The 19,507-nt window shown below is 38.0% G+C and overlaps 1 protein-coding gene across 5 annotated transcripts in view; it reads right to left on the bottom strand.

Moving 5' to 3' along the window:
• Positions 1-19,507, bottom strand: part of AP3S1 (adaptor related protein complex 3 subunit sigma 1) — a 63,904-nt gene that overhangs the window by 7,642 nt on the left and 36,755 nt on the right. The window contains exon 7 of one of the 5 annotated variants that reach the window (XM_041400209.1): positions 8,983-9,009. The exons of 1 other annotated variant lie outside the window; for it this stretch is intronic. The gene's annotated coding sequence lies outside the window, so the exon portion shown is untranslated. Of the gene's footprint in view, positions 1-8,982; positions 9,010-9,161; positions 9,261-9,883; positions 10,070-14,199; positions 14,330-19,507 lie in introns of those variants that run through there. 3 more of the 5 variants (XM_041400204.1, XM_041400206.1, XM_041400208.1) reach the window with 3 other exon arrangements.

Here is a 19,507-nt window from a genome sequence, read left to right as displayed (position 1 = left end):
GTTTTATAGAGATGAACAAAGCATGAGCAGCTGAGGACCTTATCTTCTGTCTGGACCACTTTAAGCAGTTTTTAGCTTTCCTATGGACTCAGGATGAATATTTTATGTCATTCTTTATGGAGTATGTATCTTCAATATCAAACTCAACACACATGATACTTGCCACCAAGGAACTAGAATTAGACTTGAAAGAATTACGTTTCTTTCCCTGATAATAATAAAAAAAAAACAAAAAAACAAAAAAACAAAAAAAAAAAAAACAAAAAAAAAACCAACAAACCTAAGCAAGTCAACAAAACCTCAAAGCAAACAAACAAGCAACCCAAACAAACAAGCAGAAACCAAACCCACCACCAGACTCTGTTCCACTGTTTCTGCCCTCAAGAATTTTCTACACTCCTGGTACAGAACTGTGAGTAAGTTTAAAAGTTGTCACAGTATCAACTGAACCTAGATCTGTATTTGTGTTGACAACACTGTCTTAACTGGTCAGGACAGTGCAATACAGAAAGGCAAAGTGGAGAAGATTTCAAATTTAAAAGGGTCACATTTGACCAAGCATTGCAATGCCATCAAAAAGAATGAAATTGAAAATTCAGGTTAATGGTTTTGAGTGAGGTGTCATTGTGCAGTGGTCAGTCACTATATGAGCAAATCAAGTGCTTTCACCACAAGTTATACATCTATTTTAAAAGTTGTATGCAGGGAAGCATGCTTGAAATACTACCATTATTGGCAATGATGCATGATCTATAACTGGAGGGGTTTTTTTACCTATGTTTTAATTAAAATATGTTTCTTGGTGTTTCAGACTGACAGGCCACTGATAATTCTCTGTCTTGCAGATGATGAAACCATGCAAAAATCTGTAAATTCTGTTCTTGTTTGACATACCAGGTGTGAGCTGTTTACCAGGGCCTTGCTGACTGCCTCTGTGGATGTGTGTACTACTGGAATGGCTGGGATCTGAAGAGCAAATGCTGGGTAGCAGCAACAGCTCTGACCACTGGAGAAAGAACAGCCACTGGAGCAAAACAAAGCCATTTCTTTGGGTACTTCTGCTTGTGGAGGACAACAGAGCAGTCCCTAAATGGTGTGGGTAAAATAGAATAATGATGAGTCTATGAGCAGAGTCACTGAATACTCAGAATGCTGAAGACTTCCTACAAAGAGCTGAGGGTGTTCAAAGAAGCCAGCAAGACCTGCAGCCTTGTTTGAAGTTAGGATACATGGGAAAAGTACCTCCACCTCAGGGAGGGTCAGGAAAGCATTTCTAGGAAAAGTGAAGAGATCCACAGAACAGTATGGAAAGCAACACAGAGGTATGCACAGCTGACATGAAAACCACTAACCAGAATATAGCAGAAGATGACAAATAAGGAGGCTGCATTTTTGTAAGTTGTTTTTTTATAGCTGGTGATACTATCAGTTGGCTTTGAAGTTTTGTCAGGCAGTGGATAGGACTGATAAACTAAGTCTTGCAACCGAGGCAAAGAAACATCATGAAACATCATGAAACATTTTCATCAGTATGCTTTGCAAGAAAAAACCCGACTGGAAAAATGCATTCTGGAATGAAGTTTTGAAAGAAAATTGTTTCAGATTTAATAAAAAAAGGATGAGTGGTCCATGAAACTTTGTTCCAGACACCATTTAACCTCTTCTCCTGTGAAGTTTAATGTTTTCTGATTATTACTGCACTTAGAAACAACTTGTAGAGGTATCAGCTTTTCTCCAAATATGCCAACATTTTCAGGCTTGCATCCTGTCAGACTGCAAGGAAGTGGTTAGTTGATTGATATTGCTTAATGATGAATGGTGTAATTTTTTAAATTGTTGGCTCTTTTTATTATATGTTTTACAAGCTGTTAGATGCCCATTATTTTTCTGGGAGCTTCACTGAAATTAACCAGGAATGTAGTACTTGTCTCCCGAGTGCTTGTCGGGGGACTGATATTTATCAGCTCCCAAGGAGGAATATCAAGTAAAATTTTGAAAAATTTATGTATTGCGATACTGTAAACTTTTTCTCATCCATGGACATGGAGTTGGACCAATGGATTTGGATCCAGGACCCATGTATCTCCCCTAATTTCATCTGCTTTGTTGCAAGGAGGGCTCTTGGATGGTATGCAAGCCTAAGATTGCAACAGCCAAGTACAGGAAATGCTTCACAAAGCTAACTTCAGGCCTAGAGATGCAGAGGGAACTGAAAGGGAAATAAGCAGAACCTTAGCACATCCAGCTTGCTTTCCTGTTAGGACTGGAGGATAACAGAAGACAAAGCCGTGGCTGTTCCTGCTGGAAATAACCTCTTCATCTGCACTAAGCTAGTGCCAGCTAGTCCAGCTGTCCAGAAGAGTGGGCCATGCTCAGTCTTTGTCAGGAATTTTGAAGCCTCTCTCCCGGGGCACATTGTGCATTCCAACCACTGATGGGCATTTGGGCCAGGACACAGAAGAGAGAGGTCCAGGGCATCACAGCTAATCCAAAGTTAACTCCTTGGAAATGCACATGCTTTGGGCACTGGGTCCTCTGTCCCACTGACTGCTTTGCTTCTTTAGGGTCATCATACCTCTAAATGCCAACTTAATCTTTCTTAGTCCATTTTCCCAAGAAAATGCTCAATTTTTCTGTACTGGGAGTTAGCTTTGAACAGAGCTCTATTATTGCACATCTACAGCAAACTCCACTGGCTCATCATAATCAAAAAGACTAAAAAAAAGTATATACAGTTCACATTCCAAAGTAGTGTTTTAAATCTGTCCTCTAAGATTATAAACTGTTTATCACATTTTGAGATTTGTCAGATTTTCAAAAATTACTGAGAAATTAGTACAGTTATTCCCCCACACTTTTTTTTTTTTCCATTAAAATCTTCACTAAACCAGCCTGACCTGAAGATTACCAGTGGGAATTCCCACGCTGACAGAGACTTAAAGACCCAAGACTCCAACAAATATAAAGCTTACACATCATCTTTATCCCCACACTCCAGGTATCGTATTTTGAAAGATAGACTTCTTGAAGAAGTTCACAAAACACTCTCTTCTTTATTGGTCCAACAAACCTGTGCTTTGCTGCAGAATGTGGCTACGTGTCAACTTGTGATCAAATTGGCCAGAGCTCTGTATATCCCTACATTCCATAGACAGACTGTTTTCCAGGGCCTCTTTCTGGCAGGCCTTTGGCGGAAATGTACTAAGGTTTGAGCATGATTTATAAGCGGAATAAAGCAGGTCTCCAGTTTAACCCCTTAGTATGTTTTTCTGGCATCCCAGAGCACAGTACCTGTTTAGAATTCTTGTCGTGGTGCAGCCTGCAGTCCCATTGCAGTTCTTCACTTCTACTTGCTAGGTTTGCTCTGATAAATCCTAAATCTGGTCTCATCTGTTCTCCAAACACTCTGATCCAATGAGACAATTAAAAACCAAAAATCTCTCTTAAGCCTGTGTGATTGGCGGGCAAAGAGTTCCAATGTTTTTGCCAAGTCTCTACACTTGGTGACATGTGACATGTCTCAAGAAAACATGTATCATGGAAGGAGCTCAAAATAAATAAATTACAAAATATAATTAATAAATCTTTTGCATAGATGGACCAGAGGAAGGAATGTACTCTGAGCTCTTGTACAAATCAGCTTTCTACAAAGACTGTGGCATAAAATAAGTTACAGAAATAGGACATTCCTACTCACAATAGGATAGGAATACATTTTTCATTTAAAATTAATGTGAATAAAATAATAATGCTACTAGCTAGTAGATCCTGTCTTTGGTGCAGAAAAGATCACAATAGAATAAAATATGTGGGTGAGCCTTTGGATATCTCCTTATATTAAACAAACAAACAAACAAACAAATAAAACAACAAAACAACCCAAAGCAAAACCCTGAACAGAGAAGAAACCCAATACAACACTTCTGTGCATTTGTCTGTGTTGGAAAAGCTAGAGTTACAAAAGCAGGATTTTCTTTCAGGACTAATGATACAGTAGATGCCTTGAGAATGGCTCAGTAACAATAATAGAGTGGGAAGTATTTCTGATCTTTCTTTTGACAGAGTTGTGGGACTGCAGACTGACTCATGCCACCAACTACAAAGTGTGCTGTGTGGTTTTTGAGATGGTATGGGAAAAGTCTTAGGAGAGCACAGTCAGGATGCACTTCTGAGGAAGATGGCAGCAGTGACATGAAGATCAGAGAGAAGAAGACTATGAGCTGATAGCAAGATGAGGAGAAACCAGAGGAAGGTACAGGGCCTAGAAGGCAGCCAGTTGCTAGTTAATTCAGGGGATAATTTCTGAATCATTGAAGCCAAACTGCAGGAATGATGGTTTTCTCATAAAGTTGTGAAAAATTTGTAACATTATGATCAATCTAAACCATGAAATTATCAAATCTCTATGAGGGACAGAGGGATATGTCACAAAAAGGAGCATCCCACTCTTCATGTCTGGTACGGGGGAGACATGTACCCCTCCCCTTGTCTCTGTGCCAAAAAATCCCAACCGATAACTGAGAAATGACTGAAAACTAGGACAAGTTCAACCTGAGAAAGTTTGGATGCATGCAACATATGTTATTAGTTTGCTCTGGAAACAGAAAGAATAACATTGATGAAGTACAGAAATAGGCTGCTAGCCACATCCTTCATTCTTCAGAAACTAGCAAATCTAGTTGTGAGGTAAGGGAAGAGGGGAGCCTAGCAGGCAGGTAAACCAAAACAAATACCATGGAAAAAGCAAGGACATCCTGGCAAAGTATTCAAAGCTTCCGGCCATGAGAAGCTCAAAGCTGACATTGCAAAAGAGCATGGTATTGTAGTGCTAGCCACTCAAAAGAAGAGGGGCCCCAGGATTCTTCCCTTCCTATTGCCTGGCAAGCCTTTGGGATGATCTGCTGTGGTGACTGGACCTCACATGCCAGAATTATTTGTTAAAGTCTTAGCTAGCGACTTCTGGCAAATTTATAATACACTCAGTAACTTGGAGGAAAAAACCTCTTTATGTCTTTTTGGTGAACTTTAGTCCTTAAGACTCTTACCTCACAGTGGTTCCAAAGGAGTTTCATTCACATATTGAAGGAACTCTGGCTCACTGTAATTCCTTTACTGCGCTGGTATCATACTGACTCAGATTCATCTTAAGTATCACTGAATCCCACTTGGAGCCATAGTGCACTACCTTTGTACTACATCAGTCCACCTGTTCTAGAGAGACCACTGCACACACCATAGGACATGCACACATTTTCAGTTCCTGTCTCTTGCATTATGAATGGTCCTTAATTTTCTTCCCTGGGATCACTTCTGACCAGAATGATGTATGATCCCAGCTAAAATTTTAACCAGAATTTAAAACTGAACCCTACAAGACCCATGTCACATCCCCTGAAGTTGACACTTCAGGAAAGATAAACCTCAAAGCCCAAGCAGATGTCCAGCATAACTATACCAGGATTATCATGGGCTCATTTACAGAATGGAAGTTCTAAATAACTTTTGTTCTGGGAACTCACAGGAAGCTATTGGAAGATTGTCAAGTAAGCTGAGCTTTTATTACCAAACCCACACCCATTTCATGCACATTTCAAGTGATGTCCAGGATGAACAGTCTATTCTTTGTAGTGTTTCCTTTTCTGAAGTAACAAACCCTCCTGGTTTTGATTACCCTTCTCAAGCACCTCCTCAATATGTTGGCTCATTTAATATTCTCTTGGTCCCCTGTTGCATGACTTCTTCTCTCACCATGAGCACAAAATAATGTATGTGCCAATAAAATGTGAAATCTGAAGTGTTCCTTTCTGTAAGAGAACAAAGTGTTCTCTTTCCCCTTCAGCTGACTACTGTTCCATACTCTGCTTAAGCTGATAGCACCTTAGAGGTTATAAACAGATACTTCACAGGAAAGGTTTTTCCTGCTGTGGTGGATAGACAAAGATGAAGCCCAGCATAGAGAGTACACATCAGCAACAACTACTCATCTCAAGGCAGTTTATAACAACCCTGAGCCTTGGTTGGGTATTCTTCCATAATCAAGACAAAATGCAGAAGAAAGAGCAACAAGGAAAGTGAAAGTACTGAAACACAGAATGATTATGGCATGAATTGTGAAAGGCAGGAAAATAATTCCAGGCCTGTCAAAAAAATGACACCAGTGCTGGCCTTTTATTGCAGCAAATTTTTGGAAACCAGTGTGCAGAGTAACATTACACACATTTTGCTGATTCCCCTTTTTTCTGTTCTTCACCTTGGTTGGACCAGAGATAACATATTTCACAGTAAAGATGACGCACAACATGTAATTGGGATACTCTTATATTGCACAGATTACATTAAAACATATTCAGCAAAGATTTCCCGCAAGTATTGTACAGGTGAAGGCTGAGATACCTCACCTGTATTGAACAAAGAGACATTTGTGAGCAGTTTCTTAAAGCTGGATACAAGCAGGAATACATTAGAACCCAAACCTTTACAACAATCTGTCCAATTTAACTTCAAAATACATGGAAATTTCAAGTGTTGAACCTGATCATCTTGCCTGCATTTAGACTTAGGAAGCACAAAGGGCAAATGTAGATTTCATCTCACCGTCTTTCTTCAAGTCTCTGGATGATAACTCTGGCCAATGCTGTCATGAAATAGAGTGGGTGCTGACTTGTCCAGAAATTATATAGAGAGCAATGCAATTAATTTGGTGTTATATGGGTGTAGAGTATTTAACCACTACTTCTCTGGGCCAGGAAGATGTTGTCAAGTGTAAAAAGCAATGTAAAGCACAGTAGACAGTATACCTTCCAAAGAAAGAGCACTACCCTTTCCACTACTTCTTCAATAGCTGCTTCTCCTTATACATCTTCTTTTCCCTTGGTAATTAACTTTCTCTTAAATAATTCTGTTTGAATGGTAAAGCACACCAAGTTACAGTTACTCCATTCTCAATTTCTTTACTACCCACTGATCACATTCTGTTTATGGGGTTAATATTTCTATTCTATAATATAATATTTCTATTCTATAATATAATATTATATATATATTCTATGGGGTTCATATTCTATTATGGGTTAATCAAATTTCTAGAGAATTTTCTACAAGAAGTAGTTTTTCAAAAGAATGTTAGGAGGAATATCCCAAACAAACTTTTTGAACCAAATGCAGCTATTCAGAACTCCATCTCAAAACCAGAACTACTGCATAGTCACTTTTTGTGGATTTTACGTCTCAAACTGAAAATGTTTTTAAAGTTTAGTTAACATAGTTGTATTTATAAAAAGTGCGAGTGAACCAAAGCCCTGGCAGTATGCCACTATTGTTACACTACTTAATCATTATTTTCCTTCTCTCACATAATAGACACTTCAGTTGCATAAACATATTTTATTATATCATAAAATGGCAGTCAGGGATTACTTCAAATATCTTAATGATTCCTTGCTGTGGGTATGTAGCAGAAATAATGGAGTTTGGCATGTATCCCAAGAATAATCTCAGTACTCTTCCCAAATTCATTGTGTCAACCCTAAAACAAAGTGATGTGATCATAGTAGGCAAGAGCTAAAGACTTTACCATGGGGAATGGTAACTTCATTTTAACATCACAACTCTCCTCATAAAGCTGCAAACAAGCTAACTATTGCCTAACAGCTGTGTTTATTGATATCTCTGTTGCCGTGCTGTATCCCTTAGTACCATCAGAGAGGGTCCATCCAGGAAGGTTCCCCGCTACCCCAGCAGCTCACAGCTCAATGAGACAATGAAACACGGCACAGGGAAGATAGGGCCAAGCTGCTCTGAGGAGAGACATCTTCCACTTCTGCAGCCATCAGTTTTCTTAGCCTGAACTCTCGTTAGAGTGTTGCTTATATATCCAGTACCATAGAGGAACTCACAATTTTTATCATCCACTTATCTATCCAGCAGTTGTGAAATGATGATACTCAACAGCAGTTTGAAGAAAATGGATCACAGACACCAAAATATGCCTATTGCCTCATCTACCATCTAACCTGCAGACATGAATGCCTCACATGCAGAAATCTGGGCATGGCCAGTGTAGTGCCACACCCACACTTGCCATTGCCATGACTGTTGCGCCAAAAAAAGAAGCTTTCCTGAAATTAGCAGAAGGGGAAAGAGGTCATGAGGTGGGAAATGAGTGACAGATTTGGAACTGGAAAGAAGTGTGGGATGAAGGCACGTAAAAGTATGAATGTTACAGGTAAAAGGAAGGCGTCCATGTGTCTCTAACTGAGGAAAGTTGCCAATTAAAAGAGCATCAATTTCTGATAAGCCCTTTTAAAAAGTTTGGCATCACACTGCCCTAAGTATATGCACATTATTACTTTTCTGCTGTCTGCCACTGGAATAGATCTCAGGATACCTTCACAAAATTCCACATCTTATGTACGTGCTTTTTTTTTTTTTCCAAATGAGAAACACTGAATCTGAGCATACACAGCTGGTTAGGACAGTTAGAGATTCTCTTATTCTGTATTGTGAATTCTGCCAGCAAAAATTATTTCATTTGCAATTACAAAAAAGATGAAGACAAGCTGCACGACAACATTTCTGGAATTTTTAAATTAAAAGCAAGAATTCCAGGAATGGTCCAAATAATCAGAGAACTGGTACAACAGAGCTCCAACAGGAGGGGTGGAAAAAAAGAGAGGTGAAATTCTGAATGATCAATCCCTTATTTGCATTACATGTTTTGATGTTTGTAGAAAGACTGTTGCCTCAAAACCAAAAGAGAAATTATTAGAGGTCGAATGTTACAACCTTTACACTGAATGCTTTGTGTAAACGTACTCTCTAGTTGACGTAAAAAGTTTTTGTGGTTGTTTCAAAAGTATCTACCCTCTTCTGTGTAAAATTGATTACAACAAAATGACTGCAGTATCAGAAAATGGGTAGAGCTCAATAAGCATCTTACCATACAGAAAGAACCAGGCCCTCTAATGGCCCTGGGAGTCAGATCTTGACCATACAATTCACTGGAGCCATCTGGTGAAATTAATAAAAACAAATGCACAGCTTGCTGAGGTCCAAAAAAACAGATAAGCACCAAATAACCAGCAACAGAGACTGTAAGTAGTTAAATAACACTAGGGGTTTACATCCAGCATACTGGTATCATGATATTTTATTTTCCTTTGACTTTTTTTTATTTGATTGTTTCTTTACTTACTCTTCAAAAGCCTCTCACAACTGAGGCGGTGTGCTCAAGGCTGCATGCTCAGCTTTACTCTTGCCCACTGCAGACAGAAAAGTTCATAGCTGTTAGCTAGCACATCTACCCAGGCCAACCTTGCTATATGACAGAGGTAGAATGTGTGTGTATCTTGAGCAAAAAATAGGAATCATTAATTTTGGTGAGAAATATTGAAGTGATACTTTTGAGTTATGTGAAGTAAAACACTTCAAACATATCAGACTGTATAATTTCCAAGCTGGTTTAATTCTGAAATGTTTTTTAAATTGCTCATGTCTTAATTTTGTACAGTCATATTATCCTTTTTAATATCAGTTATGAAACAGTGAACAATTAAATAATGACAACTTCCTATCCTCTGTAATTAATTTACTGAAAAAAGTCTTAATATGTTTATTACAAAATATCTACAATACTTCTAATAAAAAACATTATTAACAGACATATAATGAAATGATAACTTACAATACATATACTATTAAAAAAAAGCACCAAAGAAATCTACAAAGCTCTAAATTCAGAGTGAAGCACTTAGAATTCAGCAAAGACTCTTCAACTAAAGTGAAAAAAAAAAAAGTAGAAATCCTGTAACTTTTCAGTAGTTGGATTTTTTGCTGCAGCCAGCTCTGTGTTTTCAGGGCACGTGATATATACACTTACACAGAATGTCTCTGTGAGAGTTCTGGTATATTAACAAATCTTCATCTCTGTGGAAGGTGCAATTTCATCTTACACATCTCTAGTGACAGTACTGGTTTTAAGACTTCCTGTCCTCCTTCAGTCCTTTATTTATTCCTGCCTTCATGCAGCTGTTCACTCTCCCTCCACTCTGTGCTGAGCCAATGTTACAGTCTGTGAGAGCAAAGGAAAAGAACTTAAACCTCCCCCGTCCCCTTGAAGAAGAAATTCAGAGAGTGGAAAAAGAGAAGCAATGATGCAGTGGTAATTGCCCCCTTTCCATTCACATTTATTGAATTATTTGCTTCTCTAAATTCCATGTAATGATTGTCAATGCCTGTGCAGTATCATTTTCTGAATGACAATCTAGCATGGTACTCTTCCCAGTTAAAATCTAGATCTTCACTGGCTGGCAAGCCAGACCAAACTCTGGGTTAGCATAACAAAACTGTTTCTTATCATGAATACTGGGATAAAGCCAAATTACTGCAAGTGATATGACTTTGCCTTCTAAACTTTGTGTTTAGACTGCTAAATTAATGAACTAATGACTTGCATGGAGGCTACACCCTCTTCTTGGCAGCACTGGCTGAAGAAAGTACTCGTCTTGTTATAGTATGAAAACAAAGAAAGTACTTTTGGAGAAGCAAATTGGAAGGGTACTAAATCATCTTTTTTCTGAACCACATCAATATTACCATTCTTCTGAGCCCAGAAAAAGCAAGAAAAAATACTATCCTCCACCTCTGAGGTTTTTGCCTGGAAAGTGCAGATGGAATCCCATATAAATTATTGATTCTTAACTCTTACAGAGCCTCCAATGAGTACTTCATGTCAAAAAGGTTTACAAAGTCCAAGATTTCTAAGGCAAAGGTACTAAACTTAGAAGAGTTCTCCTCAGACTCCTTCTCAAACAAAGAAACGTGATATAATGGCATAATGCATGGGTGCTTATTTTTCAATTGAAGTCGCTGTAAGATAAAAAAAACTTTATCCAATGCAGATATAAAAGAGAATGGAAAATGTAAACCACCTGTATGTGAAAAAAATGTAAAAGATTTATGGAATGGTTGGGAAGACTTCTGCACAATGTACAGGCCATAGAAATCTTTTGTTTTTGATTGAGAGACAGGATATACTCAAAGAGCCACAGACTCCTTGCCAGCATATGGTAAGGAAAACAGAGTGGCTGACGGAGGCACAATGCTGACTTTACCACGTGTTTGGAGACACTTGCTCCCAGACCTACCCATTTTAGCATTCTATCACTTTAAAATTTTCATGTTAGGCTGTTTAACAGAGAAACTTTTACCCTAGTCTTTGTTTTGATGCCTTTAAATAAACTGGCTGTATGCCCAAAATTCTCAGAAATATTATACAGTATATACTGCCTAGGAGCATCCAAAAAGGCCTGTCCTTTGGCTCTCCACTTATTAAATTGTTGTTGCTTACAATGGACAGCACAGGGCAGATGAAGATTTAGAAAACACCTGAAAACTGGGACAGTAAAATGCCTGATGAAGCTCATCAGGTTCATTCAGCTGTAACATTAGGAAAGACATGAGGTCTCTTTGGGTTCCATGATCCTGTGGTTAGTTTATCTGGGTTTGACAAGTGAGGATAAGACCACGATCTTGACACTGCAAACAGGAAATCATGGGAATAGAGAGCCTTGGGGAGAAAGCACAGACCAAGATTTAGATTCTGTCATTGTCATTCAGTAACTAATAAAGCCAAACCCATCAAAACACAGCTAAGCTATGCAGTTGTAGGGCACAGCCAGTTTCACTGGCCAGCAACCCTTTTTTATGCTCAGAGGTCAGGGAAAAGCACAGATACTGTCTGAGGATGTACTGGCATGCTACAGGTCCTATAAAAAACTGAGAAGCAGCACAAGGTTGTTGTCTTGAATTACACTTTCACACTTCCTACACTGCATCTGTCTCTGCAACTCATCTCAGGAGCCCCTTTTTACTTCCACTTTGTCTTGAGGCTTATCTGTTTTAGCCTTGCACTTTTTAATAGGTTGCTAAGGCTGAGTCCTCCCAAGAAAGGAGAAGAGAGGCAGGAGATACTGTGGCACAAGCAGTCAGCACAGAATCTCAGACTGATGAGCAATTTGCAATCCATCATGCAGAAATGACAAGAGGCTTTGTAAAGGAGCGATGTCGTGTTTGATAAAGTCTGCGCAGCTCTGAAGAGCTTTTTGGGACACAGGCAGAGCTCTTCTCCAGGCAGGTAAGGCAAGTTAATAATGATCAGGAACAATAACTAAAGGCTACTAAAAATTCTGAGGAATACTGATTAGAAGCAACAGCTAGAGGCTACTAAAACTACAAACTACTACAGGCTACTAAAAAGGCACAAAGAGCATACACAATACACAATGGATTCATTTGTTAAAGACAAATGGACCTTTTATATCCTGTACAAGAAGAAAGAGAATAAAACAGGGCAGTTGAGGAATAGAAAAGAAAAATCAGAATTTTTCACCTGCACAAAGTAGTAAACTTTGCTGGAGGCATTCAGAGAGTGAATCAAGTATCTCATCTGAAACAGACAGATGCTAAAGTCTCTTTACAATAAATAGGAAGATAGATATTTAATTCTCCAGAACTTTTAATAGCTTTGAAAACAAAAGGCTGTCTGTTAAGTAACTTTGTCATCCAAAAGAAGTAAGCAACTGAATCAGAAACATATTTTATTTGTAACAGCTGAACCAGCCTTTATGAAAAGTTATTTTGTGAGCTGCAAGAAAAGCACATACAATTTTGAAATTTTTTTTCCTATGTTTCCATTACATGGCATTTACTTGTATGGAATAGCTTATACTTTCAGATCCAGTTAAAACAGCCACTTTCCAAAGCATACAGCCTTGGTTCTTCAGACTTTAATATAATTGCCCTAACCACATGAAGAAAGCCATCCCAATGTGATTAACATGAAAAGACCTCTGGAGAGTAATCAAGCTACAGCACTTACAGTGATGTGGATTATACAAAATGTAATCAGTCAAGTTTTACATCCTAGTAAGAAATATAAGACTTAAAATAAACTACTGCCTTATGTGAGGATACACAGTGAAAGAAAAATTATACATAATGGAAGGAAATAAATTCATAAAAGAATCTGGATTAGTATTCATGTAAGGGTTAAAGCACTTTTTTCTCTAGATGGGCTCATGTTAATAACACATCCAACATGTTTATGACATCATAACTCCCACAAACACAATGTATTGGAATTTTTAAAAAATTATTTAATATACCTGTGTTTATAAGTTAGAACACAGTTGGCATGGCTAGGTGAAGAGAACAAACAAAACTTTCCAAACCCTAAGCACATTTATCCAATTCTAAATAATATGTCTTTTGGGAAGTCAGAACTGGTTGCTCTATAAACAGAGAAAAAACTTTGAGAATCTGTGGAGCTCAACTTTTGTTCTTTACACATCACATAATTAAGGAAATAAGAGCAGACACTGCATCCATGCACTAATAATGCTGGATGAATCCTCCAGCTCTACAACATGGCAGGGCAGCCAGTTGGTTTTTATGCTAAACTTCATAACCACTGAATTACCCAACTGCAGTAGGTTACTAATTGTTTATTTATATATCTAAGCTTCCATACTACAATCATTACATGCCATCCAGATGTCTCAAATAGCTAAAGCTATGCTTACCCATGCTAAATGGCAGATACACAATTATTGTCATGTATCTAAGGAAGAAAGCTTTTTCAGTTTATTCTCACCTTTGAATCTGTTGATCCATTTCAGCCTATGTGACAAAACCAGACATCTCAAAGACATTTAATTACCCAGGTGTTCTGTATCTACAGAGAGAAAAAATGAAATAGTGTTCTTGCTGAGGGAACTGCTATACACCATTTCCTTTGGCATGGAGTCGCAGGCCATCCATCCCACAGGTTTTGGCTGCTCTCATGGCATGTGGCACTGCCTGGCTCATTAGCTTGTTCTTAACTGTAGCCAGTGTTTGTCCCCTCACCTCAGAAACACAGAGGGTGGGAAAAGAGACAAGAATATAGAGGAAAGTGGTGAACTGGGAAATCTGCGAGCATAGCAAGATCTCAAGTTACTGAGAGGCACATCTCCCAGGTTACTGGAAGGGAAACTGGCTTGGTGTTGGGTGACAGAGTGCATGGTTTTAGAGGAAATCAGGATTCACTAGTTCTGCTGCTCATGGAATAGCTTGTCTTTCCTTCTGGTTTACTTACCAAGTCTCAGCAAGTACATGGAACATTGTTATTCTAACGGCAATTTCTGATCTTTTAGGAATTGCACTCTAATACAGGTTCTTTTTTCTTGAGATTAAATTGTCATGGGATATTGCTGCTTGAAAGTAATGCTTGGCTAAAGCTCTCTGGATAAGGATGGGTCATATTCCTGTTCCAGGAAACAATACACGTGCTCTGCTGTGTGGAAAGTAAGAGGAAAATACATTTTAAAAATCAAAATAAGGAATGCTTCAGCTAAAAAATGTCCCTACCTTGCAACATGTAGCTGCTTTCCCACTCCTAAAAACTCCAGAGAGATTATTCTCCCTTTTGTGGGGAAATACTTCTATTTAACAGGAAAACTGAGAATATCATGCATCCGGTCTGCATTCCTTTTTCAACTGGAATAATTTGTTTTACATTTGATCATATTAATTTAGGGATAGAAATGTTTACCTTTACCCTTCTCAAAATATAATGTATTCATATGACACTCCAACGAATTTGTTTTGTTTGCCTTCGCAACTGTCAGTCAGCTTGGCAAGGGACCAAACCCCAAGTCAGGATGCTCAGTGAACCCTAAAAAGCCCTAAGCCAGGGGGAGATTCAGAGTATGCAGAACCTTCAGGAATCACCTGTTTTGGTGTCATAGATCTTATCACCTTTCCACTGAGTGGTTAAGGTTAACTGGACTTCATGATATGCTCAGGAAGACACATCCACACAGACACTGATTGTTTTGCTTTTTTTAAACACTTAATCCTTGTTGCTTTCCTCAGCACCCCTAGTGATTATCTTCCCATGCATTGTGTTGCTTGGTGGATAGACTCTCAGCAGCCTAGCTCTCCAAAACCACTGGAAAAGAAGCTGAGCCATGAAATCCAGGTGGCAGAAAGACACTCTAATCCCCTTTTATTGTTTTAGATCTTGTTTGACTATTTTTTCTGAAATCTGGAAGACAATCCAAACAAGGAGGTATATGGAGAGCTGCAATTCCTTAGCTTAAGGCAGAGCCTATCATTAGTTCGTTCATCTACAACTGGGCACATTACAGGCAGGGCTTTTTATCTGTGTAAAGAAAGAACTTTAATTTGGATTGCTCCTCTAGGCAATCTTTTCTGTTTGCAAACAAATTGTTAGCTAGAAAAAAAGAGCACCATAAGCAGAGGTCCAAAGTTATTTCATGAACCTTGGCTTAGGACAGTAGTAGTTAGGTGTTCAAATGCCTTTTAAATATGGCCTAATGGACCTTCTTGTCTCTGCACACACAGCCATGCTGTGAACCATTTAGGAATGTTAGGATTTTGTGGTTTGATATGGCATGTGGTTTCAAAATGATGCTGAGTTTGTCATTGAGGTTCACCCTGGAGAGACAGACTTGTTTAGACCAGTCTTTGCAAGTCTTTGCCAATTTTTGCACTCTTCAGAGGAGTTTGTGCAAACTGTAATATCAAAGAGGCTTCCAGAATTACAGAGGTCCCAGGAGTACACAAGAGTACAAAAATGCATGGAGCAACACTGGCAAATTTGATCACAGGGTTCAGCCCCTCATCCTACTTTCCAGACCCTTTATGAAACTTGCTTAACCCATTAGTCCCATTAAAAAATACTCAGTTAAATAAAGCTACCCTGTGTTCAGAGCAAGATCTAGCTTCAGTTTCCATTGTTCCTGTCACAGTTTTATGCACAGTGCTGCAAGGGTGTCAAGGAAGCTGGTTTAATCAGTACTGCTTGGTCTCAGAAATGTAAATTGTAGGTTTATTGGTTTCTTTCCCAGCGTGCAGCTATACACACTAATTCTGAGTGGAGTCCCAAATGAAAAGTTCAACTCTGTTAAAACTAGAGTGACTTTTTTTGAAAAACTCATTCTCTACGGCCAGAGCTCTGGATTTCCTGGTCCTGTTTCCTGGTGCTTAAGGCTAAGAAAGAAAAAATTCCAGATGGTATAAGCCTGGCTTGTAACCTCTCCCTACAACCTTCGTAACTTAAATGGGAGGGATATGAAGAATTATATAAAGATATAATGTTTCATAGAAACAAATAATGGTAATTGTAAACATGGGCGTATTTCTCCCATGTAACATAAACTGCCACCTGAAACAAAGAATTTTTTCTACCTACTGAAAGTATTGGATTTTTGCTATTGCATAACACAGAAAACAAAAATGCCAATCTTCTATTAATTTGAGATGTCACATACTGAGAAAAAATCATGTCTTATAGTGGTTTTGATACAAGGTAGATTAATGTGTTGGATACTGCATGTTTTTAAACAGAAAAAAACTATGCAAAAAAAAAAAAAAAGAATATTTTTTTTTTTTAAAAAAAAAAAAAAAAAAAAAAAAAAAAAAAAAAAAAAAAGGTCAAATTTCTTGTGGTTGAACCCATGAAGTAAATACAGAACATATTTTGTTTGTTTGGATCTTGGGGGAACAAACTGTTTTTATGTAATCATATTACATTAAAGAAAGCACTGTAATGTATTGCATTTCAAAATCACATATTTATATAATAGGGAATGTATTCACATCCAACATAATCACCCTCAATCACAAAACCTGGAAACAATTCTGAAAAGTGAAAACTTGTAAAAACACACCTTTATTTTCTAAATGCTGACATGTAAAGGAGGAAAAAAAAAACCCCTATAGGCCTGAAGTAAACCTTCACATCATTAGGATCTAATTGTGAAGAACTGTTTATCACACATAACTTTCTTACACAAGTCTGATTCCAAGTGACTACCTTTAAAACATCCTGTCTTGCTAAACTCCACTAACCTCCTCACAATCCAGCTCTTAATGATGCTGCATTTTACCGTAATTCCCACACTTGTGTTTCACTAGGGAAATGTCTGATAAAAATAAATAACATAATTAATCTTCAGTGAATAGGACTTGAAAGGTATTTTTGAAGTTTAACTAGTTAGGAAGATGGTGTCTCAAGACAACTACAAGTTAGATGGAGTTAGGAGGAGTGCCTGGAAACTGTTCCAACTTTGAAAATTATTCCTGTGCCATTTAGGAAGAAACCCAAGAACTTTCAAGATTTCCTGCAAAGAAACTGGGAGTGAAAAGTTCAAAGTAGATAATAACATTTTTGTTAATTTGGAACTACTGTTTGACTTCAGGGCTTCAGCTGTCCTTGCACCAGGGCTGCTTTGGTAGTTGCTTTGGTTTTAACCAAAAATTGCATGCAGTGAAAACTGTCATTAAAAATTCCTGTCAGCTCAGATTCACTCCTTAACAGCTGTGGTCACAACCAAGCACCTTCTACAACACTCTAATTTTGAAAAATTCATCATCCGCTGAATTGATGCCTCTCTCCTCAGACAAACAAGCTGCTCTGTATTAATTTACAAGTGATTGCATTTGGGAATTGCTATGTGGTAGAGAATTGGGACATTTCTAAATAAACAATGATGCTGAGCACAAAAATGCTAGCCTCTTGTTTGTGATCCACTGAAACACGAGATGGATCTTACTATTCCTAGAGGAGGAGCAAGTTTAGCTGATTAGTTTGAGGGATACAAATAAACACAGTGTGTTTCTAATTACACCAGTGAGTCACAATAGAGCGCTGGTTAACAGGGTAGTTTTGTGCCTGAAGTTCTACAACCGCTTCAAAAAACAGCGTGCTTGTCCTTCTTCCCTTCCCCAAGCACAGCTGATTTCTTAGCAACACTAGTTAATCATCAGAGCTGACACAGTTTAGGTCACAATCCTCAATCTCCTTTATGTCAGGACATTTATGCTGTCCCTACAAAGCTCTGCCTAAGGAAGTAACACAGCCTCCTTGCTCCTTGTGACTGCTTGATTATGGTAGAGCTCAAAAAATGTTATACAACATTAATAGATCTGAAAACATCCAAGTCAGACCTGCTCAGACCACTCAAAAGCATTTAAAAATCTACTTTTCAAAGTTATAATCAAAGGGGCAGAGAAGAACATATTCAAACAACCCAAACTTCAAAACACAAAATCCAGAGATTTAAGTATATTGGTCTTCACAAACTCTCATGGATTTTATTTTTTTGGTATACTATTACTTCTTAACTAAGAGCATGTGATTTTTCAGTGGAAGTGCACCTTAGACAGCTACAACTCAAATTTATTGACTGTTTTACTTTTGTTCAATTCTGTTCAATAGAAAACAGGGAAAATAGAGGAAGGAGAAGTGTGGCTACCTAAACTAGAAATGCTGTGTCAGTATATATATATTTTGTTTGGGTTTTTTTTGTTTTGTTTTTGTTGGATTTTTTTGGGTTTTTTTTTTTGTTTTGTTTTGGTTTTTTTTCTGTTTTGGTTTTTTGGGGGGGGTTTGTTTGTTTGTTTGTTTTTTTTTGGGGAGAAGGTTTGTTCTTTTAAACTGCAGAGAAACCATGATACATTAAGTTTAATTAAGCCTTAATTAAGTCTTAATTTAAGTTGTGCTTATTCCTTGGTCACTGTGTACATTGCAGAATCATCTTGATAAAACTGTCATGTAAGTAAGGCTATGATTTATTCATCTTGGACAAAGTACCTTTCACAGTTGTAAAAGGAGTTCCGAAAAGTAGTAGAATAATAAATTACTGCACTTTTATCTGTGTATTTCTCTATCTACCTGCTTATCTCCCCCTTAAGCCATGTCCTGCACACTTAGAAACAGCTCCTTTGAAACAGAGATCCCATTTTCCTCCATATACATCAACAATAACTCCTAGAACCCTACTTTGATTCACATTCCTCTCTCTTCTAGTCCCTCCACCCAAACACCTCCATAACCAGAAAGTGAATGCAGTACCATTTAACTCTAAGATTATACTAAAACAATGCACTAATAGAAACAACAGAACTTTTATGTGTTCACTCCAAAGCTAAGCAGCTGTACAACTCTCATTTGGACCTCATTTGGCAAATATGGTAACATAACTCATGCAAATTCTCTACCATTAATAAAACTGACTTTATATATATACACATATACACACACACACATATATATGTATGTATGTATGTATTTTATACTACTGCGTTCACAAAATAGAATCAATGTGAGTTTGGTATTAAGATTTTATTTATTATGTAAAAGTCTGTCCACCTGGAGAAGACATTTCAGAGTTGTCCAAAGAGAGAACTTCACCAATATTTCTCACCAGGGAATTGATGGGATCCATATTGATCATTCAGTCAAATGGCTCTGCAGCGAAGCCACAGCCCCTCCTGATTTTCTCATCTGGCAGTCCTCTAACAAACTTCACCTTCTGCAGAGTCTTCCTGTAGCATCTTGATTCCTACCCTCCCATCCTACATTTGTGAATCATCTTTCTGGAATTTTTTCCTTCAGAAATTTCTACATATGGCCTCTGTGTGCCTGTCCTCCTTCCCGTGA

Source organism: Onychostruthus taczanowskii, unplaced genomic scaffold, assembly GCF_017590055.1.
Source record: "Onychostruthus taczanowskii isolate IOZ18803 unplaced genomic scaffold, ASM1759005v1 scaffold175, whole genome shotgun sequence".
Taxonomy (NCBI): Eukaryota; Metazoa; Chordata; class Aves; order Passeriformes; family Passeridae; genus Onychostruthus; species Onychostruthus taczanowskii.
Note: the sequence above shows the minus strand (reverse complement) of the source record. Positions and strands in the feature narration are given on the sequence as shown.